This window comes from Molossus molossus, unplaced genomic scaffold, assembly GCF_014108415.1.
Source record: "Molossus molossus isolate mMolMol1 unplaced genomic scaffold, mMolMol1.p scaffold_m16_p_1, whole genome shotgun sequence".
Lineage (NCBI taxonomy): Eukaryota > Metazoa > Chordata > Mammalia > Chiroptera > Molossidae > Molossus > Molossus molossus.
The window spans coordinates 220,291,707-220,309,842 of record NW_023425344.1 but is presented as its reverse complement, the minus strand read 5'-3'; the positions used below and the strand labels follow the sequence as shown (position 1 = coordinate 220,309,842).

At 38.7% G+C, this 18,136-nt stretch overlaps 1 non-coding gene across 1 annotated transcript; it reads right to left on the bottom strand.

Annotated features, from left to right (window-relative positions):
- Positions 1-17,825: 17,825 nt before the first annotated feature.
- Positions 17,826-17,929, bottom strand: LOC118621629. The gene has a single exon (XR_004957746.1). It is a non-coding gene; the product is annotated as a U6 spliceosomal RNA (small nuclear RNA).
- Between the last annotated feature and the right edge of the window lie 207 nt (positions 17,930-18,136).

Below are 18,136 nucleotides of genomic sequence, written 5' to 3'. Positions count from 1 at the left end.
CCTGCTGTAAGTATGCAAAGGATTGGGTGTCCAATCTTCATAGAAAAGATGACTTTTGGATGGGGAGAGGTCGTGAAGGATGAATAGGGGTTCACAAACTCATGAATAGGGGTTTTAAATATGTGAAGTAGACCAGATACAACACAATGGGTACTAAGCTGCTTGTGTAAGACTAATATATGTGCTTCATTGCCTATTATCTAGGGTCAATGAAATGGGCAAACTAAACATATCCAGGGCCCAAACAGGCCACCAGTTTGAAAACCCTGGTTTGTATATATGAAGGATAGTGAGGCATTATAGATTGAAGGAGTAATATGAGAACCACAACTTGCATGTAATCTGAGAACTCTATTGGCATTGATTAATTTATCATAGGGATTGGCAGTAGTTCAGAAGCAATGGTATAAGAAATGACCTCTATTCCTTTGAAGAAATAAAACTGATATCATGTGATCTGGTAGCCTAGAGTGAGCAAAGGGCATCTTAATGGGTTCATCTTCAACTGTTCAGAAGTATTTCCCATAAATAATACACTATTTATGCTAACACATTGTTTTTTAAATGTAGGAGTCAGTCAGAAAATTTTAAATCAGATTACCTTGTATAACCTAACTGAGATTAACCTCAAAGAGAGAAAAAAAAAATTATATAGGAGGAGACAGGGGGAACGTTTAGAGTTTAAGGCTTGGGTGGAAGACAAAATCCTAGGTGGGTGTGAGAGCTCTGGCAGGCTGAAGGCCGTTGAGGAACCCTGCAGGCATGGGGGTGGGTACTGCCATAGAGGGAGGAGGAAAGCTTTGCCTACTGTGCAATTTTGCCTAGGGCAGCTAATTGCAGTGCCCAGAAAATTGCTTCTGGAAGCCTTGGGCAATATGCAGTAGGTTTTCCCTAATGCCTAGTTTATCAGGTTAAGTTGAAATTTGGTAGGGAGGAGAAGTGGGGAATGATGAGCTGGAAGAATTCCTGAGATGAAGAAACCTTCAAAGGTCACCAACTTTTTCAACAAAGTATTTTTAATGACAAAAGAGGAAACTCAAACCTAAGGGAATTGTACCTTAGCCTAAAGTAATCCACCACAAGTGGAAATGTCTTTGGGTACTATGGGAAATGGAAAGGGGCCTTACTTTATAATTTTTTTCTAGAATTGACTCTGATATGAGAAATATATAAAGTAAGAGAAGGGGCCTAACATTCATTAGATCTCTGTTATATGCCTATACTTTGTACCGGACACTTTATTATATTTATTATTTCATTTAATTTTCATAGCAATTGTGGAACAAGTTATCACCATCATATAATACAGGATTAACAAAAGCCAACATTAACAAATTTGCCCATGTCTGCTCAGCTGTAAGATGTAGAGTTAGATTTGAATTCAGGGGTGTCGACAAGGCCACACTCTCTTTCCACGGGTAGTTAATAAATGTCTGCTATATGCAAGGTATTATACTAGGCGCTTTAGGAATAAGAACAGCAGCCAATTCTTTCTTAATTCTCAGAGTTTATAGTCTAAACAGGGAACCCCTTAATTGAGTAATTGGTTATGTTAGCTTTCTAATTAATGTCCCAATCTGATTTTTTTTTACGTTGGGGAGATCACTTATGGCCACATAAATTGGAAGATGTTCTCAATGTTCATAAAATCTTTTAAAAAATTAAGTGAGGTGCCTTATATGGCCCAAACCCTTTTTATTAATCCTTTATAACTTTGCATGACATATAGAACAATGCTCCCAAACTGTCCTAAGATATTAATAGGTTCAGCAAAAAACAAAACAAAACCCAAAACCTGGTGTTAGCAATATTTTCTTCAAAAGTACCTTTCAAAACTATATGTAAGAAAAACACTAAGTACATTTCTGTTGCTCTTATTATGCAAAAGCCTGTCTTTAAGAAAAGGTGGGCAGTCTGAGAGAAAAGGTATTTGCCTATGTCATCTGAAGGGTACTTGACTGGTGCTCAATTTGTTAATAAACAGGGTCAGATCTGACCATCTTACCAACGTAATCTAAGCACTAATGTATGTAAACTACTCCATCATCGTTAGCCTATATTATGCATATTTGAGATACGATTATATACACAGCAATTGCATATTCTTTGAGACCAAATGCCTATATTTTATGAGCTCACTTGATTTTTCATCACCACATTATAATGAGATCAAACATGTTTGGGAAATACTGATCTAGAACTTGCTGCCAAATCAGTACCATGCTCTGATTGCCAGTTTCCCAAAGGGTAGGCTGGTCTTCTTGATTTGATTTCCTATTTTTTTCTACATTTTGTTACTTCATGTACAGTGTCCAATGTACATAGATCTATAGCACTAAATACACAGACTTAACACTTTCCTTACACACTTAATGATAAAAACATAACCAGAATGGTTAAAATAGTAAATTTTATGTTATATGCATTTTACCACAATTTTAAAAAATGCAATAGGAATGGCAATAGTTGTTAAATTGGAATATAAACTTACACATTGCAAAAATAATATTTTGGTGTTATAAACATATATAAAATAATAAATACTGTAGTTGTAGGAGCTAAATGTCCCCTAGAATTTAAACAAGAAATATATTCATGGGAATTTATGTAGAATTAAATAAAAAGTTGGATCACAAGGGGAAGCTGTTCATTGGTGTGTTCTCAGCACTTGGCATAGTATGTGTTCAGCAAATAGATACTGAAAGGGTAACAAGATTATTTCAGCTCTGGGGCTCTTTCCCTTAGTTGCCTATTTAACCTGTTTACTTCCTAGAGCAAGTTATATAACTTTTACTAAATGTTTCCATGTTCCTGGTTAGAACACAGTGAGCCTGAACCAGTATGATCATAACACCATCAGTAAACTTCAGATTAAAAACCAAACTAACAGAAAACAAAATCTGTTTTATATAACAAATATATCTGGGTAAAATAATTATTTAAAAATATTTTTACGAGGCTTTATTTAAAACACTTATTTAGCTTTATTATAGTATTAGGATATATCATAAGAAATTGTCATTTTATTGTTGGTCAAATATTGACAATTTAATATGGTTTGATCATAGTTTATAAATTATTAGCTGCCTTATGCCTCAGTTTCAAGTGATGGAAAAATTTAAGATTGTAAAAAATATAATTTAATGTTCATTAAAAGGGCTCTTTTTTTTTCTCTTCTTTCAATTGCCAGGGACTGAAAAGTGACCCAAAAAATCAGAACAATATTCTAGCACCTTCATTAAAATATGTGAAGCTGACACCTTTACTACTAACTTTTATGGTTAATCACAAATCTACTACTAGAAACTGTGGAATGACCATCAGAATGTATTCTAAAAAGATTTCATGGTCTTACATATTGATTACCTTAGCACATAGCTGTCTCTTCCATTTCTGAAGTTAAAACAAGCACTCTTGATTATTATAGTTAATAAGGATGGAAAACACATGTATTTCATAATTAAGAATATAAAAATAAAATGGGTATATAATTTTTTTTACTTTATTTATTTTTGTTAGAGATTTTTCTTCTTTTCCCCCCACTGATTCCCCCCTTCCCCTCCCTCACCGCCCTCTCCCCAGCTTTGTTGTCCATGTCCATCGTTCATGCACGCATGCGTAAGTTCTGTGGTTTATCTCTCCCCCACCACCCTCTCTTCTGGGGATTGCCAGTCTGTACCCCACGTCCACGTCTCTGGGACTACCCCATTCCTCAGACTCTTATGTTCATTATATTCCACAAATAAGTGAGATCATATGATACTTGTCTTTCTCCGTTTGGCTTGTTTCGCTTAGAATGGTCCCTCCATGTCGTCTCAAAGGACAACAGATCTTTCTTTCTTACACTTGCATAGTACTCCATTGTGTATATGTATCACTGCTTTTTTATCCATTTATCTACTGATGGACATTTCCAGATCTTAGCTATTGTAAATAGTGCTGCTACGAACATGGGGGTACATACATTTTTTTTATTGGTGTTTCAGGCTTATTAGGGTATATTCCTAGAAGTGGGACCACTGGGTCAAATGGAAGTTCAATTTTTAATTTTTTGAGGCAACACCATATTGTTTTCCATAGTGGCTGCACCAGTCTGCATTCCCACCAGCAGTGCACTAGAGTCCCCTTTTCTGCACACCCTCGCCAACACTTGTTGTTTGATAATTTGTTGATGGCGGCCATTCTGACAGGTGTGAGGTGATACTGTATTGTTGTTTTAATTTGCATCTCTCTGATGATTAGTGATGTTGACCATTTCTTCATATGTCTCTTAGCCATTTGTATGTCCTGTTTGGAGAGGTGTCTATTTAGGTCCTCTGCCCATTTTTTAATTGGGTTCTTTGTCTTCCTTTTGTTGAGTTGTATGAGTACTCACTATATATTGGAAATTAACCCCTTATCTGATATATCATTGGCAATGATGCTCTCCCATACAGTGGGTAGACTTTCCATTTTGATGATTGTATCTTTTGCTGTGCAGAAGCTTTTGAGTTTGATGTGGTCCCATGTGTTCATTTTCTCCTTTGTTTCTGTTGCCTTAGGTGATATATCAGTAAAAATTCTGCTGTGCATGATGTGTGAAATTTTGTTGCCTACAGTTTCTTCTAGGATTTTTATGAATTCACGAGTCACATTTACGTCTTTCATCCATTTTGAGTTTATTCTTGTGTAGGGTGTAAGTTGATGGTCTATTTTCATTTTTTTGCATGTTGTAGCTGTCCAATTTTCCCAACACCATTTATTAAAGAGGCTGTCTTCACTCCACTGTATGCTCTTGCCCCCTTTGTCAAATATTAATTGCGCATATTGCCTTGGGTCCATTTCTGGGTTCTCTGTTCTGTTGCACTGGTCTATATGCCTGTTCTTGTGCCAGTACCAGGCTGTTTAGATTACAGTGGCTTTGTAGTATAACCTGAAATCTGGTAATGTGATCCTCCAACTTTTTCTTTTTTTGAAGAGTGCTGTGGCTATTTGGGGTCTTTTTTGGTTCCATATGAACTTTTGAAGTATTTGTTCTAGTTCTGTGAAGTATGTCGTTGGTATTTTGATGGGGATTGCATTGAATCTATAGATTACTTTGGATAGTATGGACATTTTAATGATGTTAATTCTTCCAATCCATGAACAAGGTATGTGCTTCCACCTTTTTATATCTTCCTTTATTTCTTTTTTCAATATCCTGTAGTTTTCTGGAAATAGGTCCTTTACTTCTTTGGTTAAGTTTATTCCTAAGTATCTTAATTTTTTTTGCCGCAATAGTAAATGGGATTGTTTTCTCAATTTCTCTTTCTGTGAGTTCATCATTGGTATATACGAATGCCGTTGATTTCTTGACGTTAATTTTGTATCCTGCTACTTTGCCAAATTTATTTATTAAGTCTGGTAAATTTTTGATGGAGTCTTTGGGGTTTTCTACGTATAGTATCATGTCATCTGCAAATAATGACAGTTTCACTTTCTCCTTTTCAATTCGGATCCCTTTTATTTTTTCTTCCTGTCTGATTGCTGTGGCTAAGACTTCCAGTACTATGTTAAATAAGAGTGGCAAAAGTGGGCATCCTTGTCTTGTTCCTGTTGTTAAGGGAAATGCTTTTAGTTTTTGCCCATTGAGTATGATGTTGGCTGTAGGTCATTCATATATGGCCATTATTATATCTAGATATGATCCCTCTATTCCCAGATTGCTGAGCGTTTTAATCAGAAATGGATGCTGGATTTTGTCGAATGCTTTTTCAGCATCTTTTGATATGATCATGTGGTTTTTATTCTTCATGTTATTTATGTGGTGTATCACATCTATTGATTTGCAAATATTGTAGGAGCCTTGCATCCCTGGGATGAATCCCACTTGGTCATTGTGAATAATTTTTTTTGATGTATTACTGGATCCGATTTGCTAGTATTTTGTTCAGGATTTTGGCGTCTATGTTCATCAGGGATATTGGCCTGTAGTTCTCTTTCTTTGTAATGTCTTTTTCTGGTTTTGGAATTAGAATTATGTTGGCTTCATAAAATAAGTTTGGAAGTCTTCCTTCTTCTTGAATTTTGTGAAATAGTTTGAGGAGAATGGGTGTTAGTTCTTCTTTGAATGTTCGGTAAAACTCCCCTGTGAAGCCATCCAGGCCTGGGCTTTTGTGTGCTGGGAGAGTCTTGATTACATCTTCAATTTCTTCTGTTGTTATTGGTCTGTTCAAGTTTTCTGTCTCTTCCTGATCCAGTTTTGGGAGACTATGTGTTTCTAGAAATTTGTCCATTTTGCTTCGATTGTTGAATTTGTTGCCATATAATTGTTCATACTAGTTGTGAACAGTCTTCTGCATTTCTGTGGTATCAGTTGTTACTTCTCCACTTTCATTTCTGATTTTGTGTATTTGGGTTCTCTCTCTTTGTTTCTTGGTGAGTCTAGCTAAGGGTCCATCAATCTTGTTTATCTTTTTGAAAAACCAGCTCTTTGTTTCATTGATCCTTTGAATTGTTTTTTGGTCTCTATGTGATTTATTTCTGCTCTGATCTTTACTATTTCCTCCCGTCTACTTGCTTTGGGGTTTTTGTTTGTTTTTTTGTTTGTTTGTTTGCTTTCTAGTTCTTTAAGTAGTGAGGTTAGATAGTCTATTAGAAATTTTTCTTGCTTCTTGAGGTAGGCCTGTAGTGCTATGAACTTCCCTCTCACAACTGCTTTCGCTGTATCCCAAAAGTTTTGTGGTGTTGTGTGTTCATTTTCATTGGATTCCAGGAAGTTTTTAATTTCTTCCTTGATCTTCTCAGTGACCCATTCGTTGTTTAATAACATGCTATTTAGCCTCCATGTGTTCCAACGTCTTTGCATGTTCTTGTTGCAGTTGATTTCTAGTTTCATGCTATTGTGATCTGAGAAGATGCTTGATATGATTTCAATCTTCTTGAATTTGTAGAGACTTAGTTTGTGGTCTGTCTTTGAGAATGTCCCATGTGCACTTGAGAAGAATGTGAATTCTCTAGTTTTGGGGTGTAATTCTCTTTAGATATCTATTAAATCCATTTGATCTAGTGCTTCATTTAGAGTCTGTGTCTCCTTGTTTACTTTTTGTCTAGGAGATTAACCAGTGATGTCAGCGGCGTGTTGAAGTCCCCTGCTATGATTGTATTGCTGTTGATTTCTCCTTTGAAGTCCTCCAGAAGAATTTAATATATGTTGTTGCTCCTATATTGGGTGCATAGATGTCTACCAAGGTTATATCTTCCTGTTGGATAGATAGATACTTTCAATATTATGTAGTGGCCTTCTTTTTCTCTAGTTATGACCTTTATTTTGAAATCTGTTTTATCACATATGAGTATTGCTACCCCAGCTTTTTTTCCCTTTCTGTTTGCTTGGAAGATTTTTTTCCATCCCTTCACTTTCAACGTATGTGAGTCTTTTGTTGTGAGGTGGGTCTCTTGTTAACAACATATAGATGAGTCATGCTTTCTTATCCAATCAGCTACTCTGTGTCTTTTTATCAGAGCATTCAAACCATTCACATTGAAGGTGATAATTGATATGCACTTATTTATTGCCATTTTTGTTTAGTATGGTTCTATTTTTCTTCCTATTTCTTCTTCTAATTACAGCAGTCCTTTTAGCATATCTTGCAGTGCTGGTTTGGTGGTAATATATTCCCTTAGCCTTTTTTTTTTTGTCTGGAAAGCTCTTTATTTGACCTTCTGTTTTGAATGATAGCCTTGCTGGATAGAGTAGTCTTGGATTCAGATCTTTGTTTTTCATGACCTTGATTACTTCATGCCACTCCCTTCTGGCCTGTAGTGTTTCTGTTGAGAAGGCAGCTGAGAGCCTTATGCAGTTTCCTTTGTAGGTAACCTGTTGCTTATCTCTTGCTGCCTTTAGGGTTCTCTTTTTGTTTTCAATTTTTGGCATTTTAATTACTATGTGTCTTGATGTGGGCCTGTTTGGGTTCTTCTTACTTGGAGCTCTCTGTGCTTCTTGAATTTGAATGCCTTCTTCCTTCAACAAGTTAGGAAAGTTTTCTGTCACTATTTCTTCAAATATATTCTCTAACCCTTGACCATTTTCTTCTTCTTTGGGACTCCTATGATTGGGTTCTTCTTACCTGGAGCTCTCTGTGCTTCTTGAATTTGAATGCCTTCTTCCTTCAACAAGTTAGGAAAGTTTTCTGTCACTATTTCTTCAAATACATTCTCTAACCCTTGACCATTTTCTTCTTCTTCTGGACTCCTATGATATTATTACGAATATTTTTACGTTTCCAGTTGTCCCACAGTTCTCTTAAGCTGTCTTCCTGTTTTGTAATTGTTTTTTCCTTTTGGTTTTCTGATTGGTTGATTTTTTCTACCCTGTCTTCTAATTCACTGATCTGGTCCTCAGCTTCCTCTACTCTGCTGTTTAGACCTTCCAATGTGTTCTTTATTTCTGCTATGTCATTCTTCATTTCCATTTGGTTGGTTTTCAGTGTTTCTATATCTTTACTCATAGTGCTGATGTCCTTACTCATGGTGTTGAGCTTCCTCAAGATCATGGCTCTGAACTCTACCTCTGATAATTTGATTAACTGTATTTTATTTATCTCATCTTCGATAGAGTTCTCTTGTTCTTTCATTTGGAATTTGTTTATTTGTTTCACCATTTTGGCTATCTCAGTGGGTTTTTGAGCCTGCCAAATTTTCCCGGTGTGTGTTGGTGTTCTGCTATTTGTGGCTCCCTCTACTGGGTTTGGATGAGCCTGGGTGGGTCCACGTTAAACATCACTGTCAAGTCTCACTTTTCTGGGTAGATTTGCAAGCCCAGGAAAGGTTGAGTTATCCTCTAGCTTTTTCCTGGTGGCTAGTAGTCTCAGTTACTCAGTGCCTTGGAATGTATCCCTGGTGTTCTGCATAAGAGGATTTCCAGAGGGTGGGATAGATGCTGGTTGTTAATCAGCCTCAATTTTTATTTCTTTGCCTCACCTGGGAAAGGCTGAATCTCCAAAGGGAGGGCTGCTGCTTTCCCCCACAGCTCTTGGAAGGAGCACGCGGGCCACGGTCCCTTGTGGCCGCAACTCAGCAAAAACTCTGAGTGCCCTCTAAATCTCGGGTGTCCCCACAGAGCTCCAGCCCAGTCTGCTCTTCCTCTGCCATAGCCCCCAGGTGAGTGGCTGTGGCTATTTTAGTGCTCTGTCCTGGCTTTCTGGGCTGTGGAGCGGGCTTGGTCTTTATTCTCCAAGGGCTGCTCACAGCTAAGACTGCTGCTGTCCGTGGACTTTCAGCCCACCACCCTCTTGCACCTTTGCAGATCCTACCAGTGTTCCTGTCCTGCTTTTCTGTTGCTTTTTTCCAAGGATTTGTCTTTATTTTAGTTGTAATTCCCTTTTTGGTCCTAGGAAATTGTCTGTGTAGCTTCCATTCACTCCGCCTCCATTTTCACATCCTCTACACCTATCTTGTGCGCAGTTGGGTTGCACAGGCCTCTCTGGTGCCCCACACCCTGCAGGTCTTGCGGGTAACTGGATAGTACAGTCCCTTTGGGGACCTGGCTCTATGCCTATCTTATGGGCTGCTGGGGGGCACAGGCCTCTCTGGTGCTTCAGCATCCTGCAGGTAACTGGATTGCACAGTCCCTGCTGGGTCACACAGGCCTCTCTGATGCTTCAGCACCCCGCTGGTCCTGAGGGTAACTAGATCTCACAGTCCCTGCTGGGTCACACAGGCCTCTCTGGTGCTTCAGCACCCCACACTTCCCATGGGTAACTGGATCGCACAGTCCCTGCTGGATCGCACAGGTCTCTTTGGTGCCCCCGCACCCTGCGGGACCCATGGGCAGGCAGCTGGATAGCACCAGTCCCTCTCGGGCTCCAGCTTCCCATAGCTCTTGTGGGCTACTGGGTCACACAGGCCTCTGTGGAGCCCCAGGTCTCGCCACTGGTGGCTGGGGAGCACTGCTGCCCTATGGGGCTCAACTCCTGCTCAGCTTTTGCTGTAGTTTTTGGGGATGGGTCTCAGCTGCTGGTCTGTGCTTCTGTTGCCTGGGGATGGATGTCTGCTCCCCAGCCTCTGTTTCTGAGGGTATATCTGTACTCTGATTGGGCTGCTACTTGGGGGATGCTGCTGGGCTCCCAGCTGTCTGCGACTTTCGCCACCAGCACCTTGGGAGCTCTACTATTGTGCACTGGTTTGTGTTGACACAGAGTTTCCACTGGTCCAATGATGCCAGGTACACTGGTGGGCTCAGGTTGCTGGGCTCTGGCTGCTCCCACTGCCTTCTCCCAGGGAAGACCTGAGATCTTCCAAAATGGTGGGACCTTCCTGCCATACAGGGAGAAGCGCCCTGAAGAGCTGCTTATCAGGGTAGCTGGCTGCTCCGTCCACAGCACAGGAACTTTCTGCTCTGCAGCTCTGCACTGCAGGAGTTTGGTTGTCCACCTTCATGTCCACTCACACTCTTTCACACACTCGCTCACTCTCTCTCATACTCACCCTCCCTCCGGTCCTGCCCGCTGCCATCTTCTACATGAACAATTTTAAATTCCTAAATGATCATAGTCATTTCAAGGGCCTAGGTCAGGGTTGGGACAATGATCCTGGAGCCATGGGCAGTGACCATGGACAAAGTCCTACACAAGAAAAACAACTCTTTGCTTCTGTGTCATCCATGACTCCTTTAGCTACATTGAAACACTGACACAGGAAAGACCTCCGGGAGGAAAAAACCTGTCAAAACTGAAAGGTATAATGGGGGAATTTAAAAGGTACAAACTGCTCCTCCTATCTTCTAGTTTCGACCAATGTGTTCCATTCCTCTTCCCAGTGTTTGCTTAGCAAAAGAAAGGTTAGGCTGAGTTTATGCAGGAATGACCAGTTATCTCGACTTGCTAGTAGACCGTTCCAATGTTAATGGGAGGAATAAGTGGGCAACGTACTACATTTGATGTCTAAAACCCTCCAGATGTTTTCTATGCTTATATATACATTTTATAAAACAGAAACATATAGTACATGCTACATTATAGCTTGTTTTTTAAAAAATGAAAAAATGTATATGTTTAATTTTTATTTTCTGTCATTCATTATTTTTATATACGTTCTCATTAGAGTTGCTTAAATTTCTATTGTGTGTGTGGTGCCCCACAATTTATTCAACCAATCCTCCACTGTTCACTAAGTGAATTTCTTTCTTTCTTCACTGTTATTAATAGCACAGCTACATCTGAGCGCATATTCTTTTGTTTTTTAATGCTCACCTGAGGATGTGTTTTTTTTAATTGATTTTGAGAGAGAGAGAGATGTGAGAGAGAAACATCAATCATTTGCCTCCCATAAGTGCCCCGACTGAGGATTGAAACTGAAACCTAGGTATGTGCACTGACTGGGAATTGAACCTGCCACCTTTTTGGTGTATGGGATGACACTTCAACCAATTGAACCACCTAGCCAGGGCTGAGCATAAATTCTTAATTCCTTTTTAGGATAAATTAAGTAAATTCTAGAAGAAAAATTTTTTGGTTGACAATGGGGATTTTGAGTGATTTCCTGGAAAAAACATTAACTCTCAAGAGCAGAGATAAGGAAGAGGAAAGAAGCAGTAGGGTGGACCCTTTCATACTGGGGGAGCTTCTAAAGGGAATCCAGTCTTGCCAGTTTAGAAATATGGAACATATTTGCCACCTCATCCTTAGACAGTTGTTTCAGACTTAAGGCCAGAAAGGTAGGCAGGTTGAGGAAATCTGAAAATGGTTAACATTTCCTGTTTATTATATGCCAAGCAGTACTCTAAGCATTTCCTGTGTATTATCTAACTTTATTCCTACCATAACTCTAAGAGGTAGGTAAAGAATGGAGGCCAGAGAAATTAAATAACTTTCTTAGGGTCCTACATCCAGTGTATCGCAGAGCAAACAGAGCCAACTGTGCTTGTAACAACTGTGCATTGTTGCTTCCTGCCCAACACATCAGGCTACTTAAGCTGACAAGCTGGAACGCCCCCAAACAAAAAAGTCTACAGGGTATACTGTGTCTTTCTAAAATTTACTACTTCTCTTTTTACAAAAGTTTGAATTTTTCTACCGATGCCATATTCTCTCTTGGTAGTAAGTACAGTGACAATAACCTTAAGTATTTTACCATTTGTCACTAATTCTGGATGTCGTTTTAAAAATCGATCTATGTTAATAATAAGGTACTGCATCAACTATAGCTACAGTTTAATTATTAAATTCTGATAGTTGATATAAATAAATAATTATTCTTGTATGATTGTACTTGACCAGGACGTTGATGGATTCTCATTGGATATATTCTTTATGTTCCAATTAGCTTGAAAGTCAATCAGGGATACACAGACACCATGGGAAAGATTGTAGTAACTCTCCTTACCAGGTTTTGATTTCACATAGTACATAGAATTTTTTATTCTAAATATTTTGCCCAAAACATAGACTCCCATAACATTATCTCCTCCTTTAAAGTAGCTGAAGATATGCACACACTGATATTGAAGAGTAATGTAAACCACACTTATCTAAATAAATGAGGATTATGTTTATATTCAGGTACAATGATAAACTGCCACAGATGTTTTCCTTTCCCTCATTGCTGCTTTCTCCATCTTTCAAAATTTTCAGTTCCTTTTAAGTGGTAATGAGTAGTATAGCAAAGTGATTAAATGCTTGGCTTCTGAAGGCAGACTACTCAGGTTCCAATCACAGCTCTGCCACTTACTAGCTGTGTGACCTGATAAAGTTCCTTTGCTTCTCTATGCCTTAGTTTCTTCATCTGAATCTCCAAACCTCCATCTTCAGATTGACTACTCCTCAGAATTGTAGATTTGTATGTGCAGTTGCTCAGCTGGTATCTCAACTTGGCTGTCTACAGGCATCTCAAACTTAACATCACCAACAGAGCCTGCCTAATTCCTGTTCTGCCCTGGCATATAAATGGCAACTCATTCTTTATTTAAACCCCAAATCTAGGAATTTTCCTTGATTCTTCTTTATCTCTTATTTTCATACCTAACCCATCAGTTAATCCAAAACACATTACCTCCGTTAACTCCAAAACACATCTCAAATCTTTCCACTTCTTCCATTTTTACCAGCACTGTCTTTTCCAAGCCTGTCATATCATCCTTGGGCTCTTGCAGTGATTTCTTTACTGGTCTCCATTCTTTCACTCTTGTCTAAAATCCAGTCTCCCTATAGCCAGAATGATTTTTTAGAAGCATTAATCATATTAGTCACTTCCTGACTCCAAATCCCCTAATGCCTTTTCATAACATTTAGGATAAAGGACAAATTCCTTAATTTGGCTTTCAAAGTCTTATAAAATCGTCACCGTAGTGGGTCATAAACAGTGCCTCCCTCAATTAATGACTACTAGAAACCTCAGAATGAGACCTTATTTGGAAGTAGGGTTTTGCAGATATAATAAAGATCCTACTGATTTAGGATGTGCTCTGCATCCAATGACTGGTGTGTTTGGAGAGGACACAGAGACAGAGGAGATACAGAGAAGAAGGCCCTGTAGAGACAAAGGCAGAGACTGGAGTGATAGTGCTACAAAGCAAGGAATACCAGCAATTATTGAAGCTGAGAAGAGGCGAGGGAAAATTCTCCCCCAGAGTCTAGAGCCTTTGAAGGAAGTAGGTCCTGTTGACACCTTGATTTCAGACTTCTAATCTCCAGAACTGTGAGAGAATATAATTGATGTTATTTCAAGCCACCAAGTTTGTGGTATTTTGTATGGCAGCCTTAGAAAACTAATACAGATGCATTTATAACTTTCTAGCTTCAATTCTTGTGTGCTCCTCATGCTCTACTCTCCATCCACACTGCTCTCTCTTCTGTCCTTGGTGTTGGAACATTTTGCTGGCTTCTACCCCAGGGCTGTTCACTAGCTGTTCCTTCTACTTGAGATGTTCATCCCCTAATCTTTTTTTTTTTTGGATCAACAGTTTATTTATGAATACAGACATTTGAAATATTAGCTATATTACTTGATATTGCAACAGAAGAGTTTCCCATTAGTTAGATGACTTAAATAAGGTCAAATTGTATAAATTATTTTTTAAATGTTTTTTATTAATTTATTTTCTTACAGATGTTTCTCCTTTTTCCCCATTGACACCCTCCTCCCTGCCCCTGTGCCCAGCTTTGTTGTCCATGTCCATTGGTTATGCGTACATTCATATAAGTCCTGTGGTTTATCTCTTCCCTCCCCCCACAACCCCTCTTCTGAGGAATGTTAGTCTGTACCCTACTTCCACGTCTCTCGGTCTACCCTGTTCCTCAGACTGTTATGTTCATTATATTCCACAAATAAGTGAGATTATGTGGTATTTGTCCTTCTCTGATTGGCTTATTTCGCTTAACATAATACTCTCTAGGTCCCTCCATGTCGTCTCAAAGGATAAGAGATCTTTCTTTCTTATAGCTGCATAGTACTCCATTGTGTATATGTACCACTGCTTTTTTATCCATTTGTCTACTGATGGACACTTGGGCTGTTTCCAGATCTTAGCTATTGTAAATAGTGCTGCTATGAACATGGGGGTACATATATTCTTTCTGATTGGTGTTTCAGGCTTCTTAGGGTATATTCCTAGAAGTGGGATCACTGGGTCAAATGGCAATTCAATTTTTAATTTTTTTAGGTAACACCATATTGTTTTCCATAGTGGCTGCCCCAGTCTGCATTCCCACCAGCAGTGTACTAGAGTTCCCTTTTTTTTAATCCTCACCCAAGGACATTTTTCCATTTTTTATTCAGGTAGAGTGGGAGGGAGAGAAAGGAAGAGAGAGAGAGAGAGAGAGAGAGAGAGAGAGAAACATCGATGTGAGAGAGACACATCGAGTGGCTGCCACCTGCACAACCAACCAGGGCTGGGGACAAACTGCAACCAAGGTACGTGCCCTTAGCGGGAACCGAACCCATGTCTCTCCGGACCACAGGCCGACACTCTAACCGCTGAGCCAAACCGGTCAGGGCTGGAGTTCCCTTTTCTTCACACCCTGGCCAACATTTATTGTTTGATGATTTGTTGATGGTGACCATTCTGACAGGTGTGAGGTGATACCTCATTGTTGTTCTAATTTGCATCTCTCTGATGATTAGTGATGTTGAGCATTTCTTCATGTGTCTCTTGGCCATTAGTATGTCCTGTTTGGAGAGGTATCTATTTAGGTCCTCTGTCCATTTTTTAATTGGGTTTTTGTCTTCTTTTTGTTGAGTTGTATGAGCACTCTATATATTTTGGAAATTAACCCCTTATCTGATGTATCATTGGCAATGATGTTCTCCCATACAGTGGGTTCCCTTTCCATTTTGACGGTTGTTTCTTTTGCTGTGCAGAAACTTTTTAGTTTGATGTAGTCCCGTGTGTTCATTTTTTTCTTTGTTTCTGTTGACTTAGGTGATGTATCAGTGAAAATTCTGCTGCGTATGATGTCTGAAATTTTGTTGCCTATATTTTCTTCTAGTATTTTATGGATTCATGACTCACATTTAAGTCCTTTATCCATTTTGAGTTTATTCTTGTGTATGGTATAAGTTTATGGTCTTTTTTTTTGTTTTTTGCATGTAGCTGTTCAGTTTTCCCAACACCATTTATTAAAGAGGCTGTCTTTACTCCATTGTATGCTCTTGCCTCCTTTGTCAAATATTAATTGAGCATAATGTCTTGGGTCAATTTCCGGGTTCTCTGTTCTGTTCCACTGATCTATATGCCTATACTTGTGCCAGTACTAGGCTGTTTTGATTATACTAGCTTTGTAGTATAACCTTATATCCGGTATTATGATCCCACCTACTTGTCCTTCTTTTTTCAAGATTGCTGTGGCTATTCAGGGTCTTTTTTGGTTTCATGTGAACTTTTTATTTATTTTTTTATCCTCACCTGAGGACACTTTTCCTTTTTTTTTTTCCAGATAGAGTGGGAGGAAGAGAGAGGGAGAGAGAAAGAAACATTGATGTGAAAGGGACACATCGAGTGGCTGCCTCCCGCGCGACCCAACCAGGGCCGGGGACAAACTGCAACTGAGGTACGTGCCCTTAGCGGGAACTGAACCTGGGTCTCTCTAGACCACAGGCCAACACTCTAACTGCTGAGCCAAACTGCCCAGGGCTCCATGTGAACTTTTGAAGTATTTGTTCTAGTTCTGTGAAGTATGTCATTGGTATTTTGATGGGGATTGCATTGAATCTATAGATTGCTTTGGGTAGTATGAACATTTTAATGATGTTAATCCTTCCAATCCATGAACAAGGTATGTGCTTCCACATTTTTATATCTTCCTTTATTTCTTTTTTCAATGTCCTATAGTTTTCTGCAAATAGGCCCTTTACCATCTCCTAACCTTTGCATAGATCTTTCTTATCATTCCAATCTCAGCTTAAATATTACTCTGTCAGATTTCTTCCCCAACCACCCATTCTTGTTTTGTTTTGTTATCCTCATCTGAGGACAATTTTTCACTGAATTTTTTTAGAGAGTGGTGAAGGAGCGAGAGAAGGAGGGAGAAACATCAATGTGAGAGAGAAACATTGATTGGTTGCCTTCCACACGTGCCCTGACCGGGGCCAGGAATCAAACCCAGAATCTAGGCATGTGCCCTGACCGGGAATTGAACCTGCAGCCTTTCAGTGTACAGGATGATGTTCCAACCAACTGAGCCACTCCAGCCAGAGTTCCCCCCATTCTAATGCAGCCTCCCTAACAGTCTTTAGTATATCACCCTGTTTTAATAGTCTGCTTTGCACTTAGTACAATTTGGTGTTTCTTATTCATTTATGTATCACTATCCCCTCACTACACACACACACACACACACACACACACACACACACATCACTCATACATTCACTAAAGTGTACTGTCCAATATATTATCTACTAGCCACATGTGGCTATTTAAATATAAATTTAAATGAATTAAAGTTAAGTAAAATTAAAAATACAGTTTCAAAACAGTGTTAACTACATTTAAAGTCTCAATAGTAACACACGGCTAGTGGCTACCATATTGGACAGCATAGCTTTAGAACATTTCTATCATTACAGAAAGTTCTATTATGCAATGCTCTTCTAGAAAATACACTGTAGGAAAAGAAAAATCTTGTGTTCCCAGTATTTTGAATTTGTGTGGTACATAATAGATGTCAAATAAATATTTTTTGAGTGAAGAATGAATGCACTTTCAAGAAAACATTGCGGAGCCTAGATGTGAATGAGCTTTGTAAAAATAAATGGCAACATTACTGCTAATGGAAAGCGATATGGCTTTCAGGGAAAGATGACTTCTGTTCTCCTTGCTTTCAAACCTGGGCAGATCGTAAAAACCACATCTGCCTTTGATTAATTCTTTTTGTTTGTTTGTGTTGTTTGTTTACTCAATAAACACTTAAAAATAAATCTGGTTGTAAAGAACATTCCATCAATTTTTCTTTTCTTGAGTGGTGGCTTCTTTGGCTTATAAATAAAAACTTTTAGTAAGGATCCGTTGAGAAAGAAGTAGAAGGAGGGCAGATGGGAGTGTGGGTGGAATATTATTTTCTGTGCAGTATAGTATTTGCTTTAGATGTCTAAAAAGACAGTGTTATCAATCTTACATTTTTAGTAATAATCTCTGTGCTTTGATTAATGTGGGTGTAAAATGTGTCGGATGTAGCAGCATGCATCTGAAATATTGAGACAGAAAGAGTCAAAAAAGTATTTTAATTTAAAAAATTAATTCTAAATAGGCTAGAATGGAAAGAGAGTATTTAATACAACAGGTAGCTACTATATTACTGCATAAGAAGAAAAATGGAAATAAACCTTTGTCAGACTTATAGGACAAATAGAGCCAGTATGTTTTTTGTTTTTCTTATATGGAACGCTTCACGAATCCGTGTGTCATCCTCATGCAGGGGCCATGCTAATCTCTGTATCGCTCCAATTTTAGTGTATGTGCTGCTGAAGCGAGCACTAGAGCCAGTATGTTTTAAAACATTAAAACTTGGGCGATCAGCATCCTATTCTGTTTTTAAATCATTACAATGAGATTAAGAATAAACCTTGAGTGTCTGATACTATACTTAGCATCTAAAAAATAAATGGTGGTTTCTCTACTGCATCCCATTCCTCTATTTTAATACTCAGATGCATGCCAAAGTTCTTATAAGGAAGCTCATTG